General features: G+C 54.2%; 1 protein-coding gene across 6 annotated transcripts in view; it reads right to left on the bottom strand.

Annotated features, from left to right (window-relative positions):
* The window catches only part of USP36 (ubiquitin specific peptidase 36), a 40955-nt gene extending 38604 nt beyond the window's left edge, over positions 1–2351 (bottom strand). For 4 of the 6 annotated variants that reach the window (XM_023511167.1, XM_023511164.1, XM_003786084.3 and 1 more), the window contains exon 1: positions 1471–1521. The gene's annotated coding sequence lies outside the window, so the exon portion shown is untranslated. Of the gene's footprint in view, positions 1–1309; positions 1367–1470; positions 1522–1998 lie in introns of those variants that run through there. The other 2 variants (XM_023511166.1, XM_023511165.1) reach the window with 2 other exon arrangements.
* Positions 2352–3577: the final 1226 nt, after the last annotated feature.

Genomic DNA, 3577 nt, shown 5'->3' with positions numbered 1-3577 from the left:
GTGGCTGGCGCCTTAGCCGGTTGAGCTATAGGCGCCGAGCCCCTAAAAAAAAAAATTAAAAAGAAGAAGCTTATCAACTCCCCAAAACTACAGAGAAAATAGGACAGCCCTCTACCAAGGGTGACAAAGACTGTCTCAATTAAAGAAAAGCTTATCAACTCCCCAAAACTACAGAGAAAATAGGACAAGCTATGAAGTAGAGACATCTTATCTATGATGTTATGGCTGTCTACGAGGACTCACATCTCACCATGGACCGTAAAGAACTTTGTCATGGACCACAGCCTAACATGTGGGAACCACTTAGCCAGGGGATAAACAAAACTTGGGAGAATTAACCCAATTTCACTCAAGTAACTTAAAAATTAACCCATTCCTTGATGCAGACAGAGATTTCGGACAATTTTCCAAGGGGCCACAAAATGAACAACCTCTACTTCACTGAACTCTCCTAAAATATTAGCCAATAATCTAAAACTGTTCTCTGAGTTGTAGGAACCCACGAAAAAAATGTTCTTGTATCCACCAGCAAGCCCTCCCACGTGTGCACGTCTCCACGCGACACTCCACCAACTCTCCGTTGGGGGAGAGGACCTGGACAGCTATACGCTCAGGGCTCAAGGGCAGCTTCCTGCAAACACCACATGAACTCCCTCCCTTTAAACTCACTTTCCAGGAAAAACTGTATTCAAGATTCACGAGTCAACCAGGTGCTGGGGGAGGAGCCCAAGGCAGAAGCAGGCCTCCTGGGGCGCCCTCCGCGGGGGGGGAGGGGTCTTCCTCGAAGTGCCCTTGGAGGGTACCCCCGGCAGCATCCTCGTAGGAGGCTCCCCTGAAGAGTGGGCGCGGGCCAGCCTCACCCTCTCCCCCCAGAGGCTTCTTGGCACCTATTACAGAAGCTGGGCTGTGTGGGCGCCGGGTATCCCCCCATGCGCCTGTCGCGCTTGCTGCTCCCGCATAAAGGCCCGGGGCCGCGCCACACGCCCCGTGACCATGAGAAAGGTTACTCTCGCCAGGACGAGCCCTCCCTGCGTCCCCTGGTGAAGAGAAACAAGACCTGGGCTCTGTAGCTGGACAGAACGCGCTCCCTAGCTCCGATTTAGGCCGCCGCAGAGAAAACCCGACTCTGCGCAAACGGGGCCTCGGTGGGGAGCCCGTGCCCTACATCCACTGGGCTCCCAGCGAGGCGAACTCTGCGCTCCACAGCAGCTGATTCTCGGGGGGCCCGGGGCGCAGCCCTCCCAACTTACCTGGTAGCCCCGCACGGCTGAGCAGACAGCGCATCCCCAGGTCCCCCTCTATCCCCTACCTTGACATCCTGCCCTCCTCAGGAACGCTTAGGATCCCTCTCGGACGCGCTCCCACGCCTTTTGCGTTCCACGCCCGGCCGCACCTCCCCGCACCCAGACCCAAGGTAAGCCCCCAGCCCGGACGAGCACACCGCCTTGATTCGACCCGACTCCAACCTACCCAGGCCTGTCGCCAGCCAGCCGCAGATCGGCGCAGCGCTGGCGTCTCCTTAGGCCCACGGCCCAGCACGCGCACCATCCGGGCCTTCGGCGCAGCACACACGTGTCACGGCGCCGCTTAAAGGAGCCGCGCTGAAGGCCGCGCTGTGCCCACACCGCAAGACCCAGGCAACTTTAAGAGGCGGAGCCAGATACGGTTAATTTCCCTGGACCCACCCACTACCGTTCTACGCGCCTAATGCGTCACTCCCTCATCTCCCTACGCGGTGATGCAAGAGCGCAGAGCCTGCGTCGCGCCGCACCCGCCCCTAGGCCGCGGCCCAGTGAGTTCCGGCGGAGCGCTTGAGACGCTACTACTTCCGGCCAACCGGCCGGCGGGAAGTGGGGGTTTGGTCCCCGCTGGCTCCTGGCGCTGACGGGGCGATTCCCTGCTCTCCTCCCGGGCTCGGGGGACGACGGGGCGCTGAAGGCGCCGGGCGAGGTCTTGACCTCAGTGACGCGGCCGCTGGCGGGATCTGGCCTTGCTCACCTCTGCCTAGGAGGCCACGGAGAGAGCCCGGGCGCAGGGCCAGTGTTGGCGCTGGATCTTCCCGGTCTCCGGACGTCCCTCCGCGGTCCTCGCTTCGCCCACTGCCTCTAAAAGCAGCATCCCGGGGCACCTGTGCGGGAAGATCGTGGTGGAATATTTACATTCACCTGTAGCTTTCGCAGTGTTTTATAAGTCTCCTGGACCGGAAGCAGCTTGGTCAGCTTCCTCCCGGTTACCCGAGGCAGGTGGTAACGTGTGTGTCTGGGTATGACTCAGAATCTCGGACACACTTGGGGTGGGGAGGGGAGTAAACTACTTTGTCCACAGACAGAACTTTGCACGCGCGGTCCTATCTGCTGTGTCATTCTTCACCGATAAGTAGGGATAATGACACCACTGATACTTGAATCCGGTGCCCTCTCCACGGGCCTTAGGGCAGAGAGAGAATAAAAGTAACTGGAACAGAATTCATTTTGTGCTTGTTACTTGCATACTGTACTGGTGTATTTTGGAAAAGCAAACAAGCCAGAGCTAAACTATCTTAAGCCTGAGATGGAGACTATAGCCTCTCTAGAAGAATGCTTCAACAGCCTGAGATGGAAATGTACCCTTTGTCCCCAGATCTGGCTATGGTCTCTGCCTTAACTCAATGATCTCCACGAAGACAACTCAGGCTTAGGCTTTATGTGATGTGTGGTGGGGAAGCTGGAAACTGCAGGGGAATGAGGTGACTTGGGCTTTATGCCAATTCTTCCCCAATTAGCAGGTTGCTTTGGATTCATATTTTAATTGGCCAGGCCTCGATTTCCTCCTCTGGGAAGAAAAGAGGATCTGCAGCATGTCTTTCTTTCTTTCTTTATTTTTGAGATAGTGTCACTTTGTTGTCCTCAGTAGGGTGCAGTGGTGTCAGCGCATAGCAACCTCAAAATCTTGGGCTCAAGTGATCCCCTTGCCTCAGCCTCTTGAGTAGCTGGGTCTACAGGCGCTAGCCACAACACCTGGCTATTTTTTAGAGATGGGCTCTCAGTCTTGCTCAGGCACAAACTCATGAGCTCAAACAATCCACCGACTTTGGTCTCCCAGAGTGCTAGGATTACAGGCATGAGCCCAAACCAACAGTATTTGCTGGGCTCATATTAAGGGCCACATACCAAGCTGGTCACCTTATCAACATTATCTAATCCTCAGCTACCCTCCAAAAAAGATACTATTGCACTTTACAGCCAAGAACACAGAGGGGCAAGATACTAGCCACCTAGAAGTAAATGAAGCTTTGGACCCAGGGTTGGAGCTCAAGCCCACAGAGGTGACCAGGGAATTGCCTGGAAGGCCTCTACAGGCTCACCCTGCCTCATGGAAACCTTCAGGGTAGAAAGTAGAACTTTCTGAGGTGTGCTACCTCAAAGGTCACCAGAGAAATGCAAATTGAAGCACAATGAAATACATTTAACACCTCCTAAAATAGCTAAAATTTAAAAAATTAAATGGAGAGAATTAGGAATAACTAGGACTCATACTGCTTCTGGGTGTATAAATGAGGGAACTGATAATTTGAATATTTCTTTTTTTTTTTTTTTTT

Source organism: Otolemur garnettii, unplaced genomic scaffold, assembly GCF_000181295.1.
Source record: "Otolemur garnettii isolate 467f Iridium unplaced genomic scaffold, OtoGar3 scaffold00018, whole genome shotgun sequence".
Classification (NCBI taxonomy): domain Eukaryota; kingdom Metazoa; phylum Chordata; class Mammalia; order Primates; family Galagidae; genus Otolemur; species Otolemur garnettii.
This window is presented reverse-complemented; position numbering and strand designations above follow the sequence as displayed.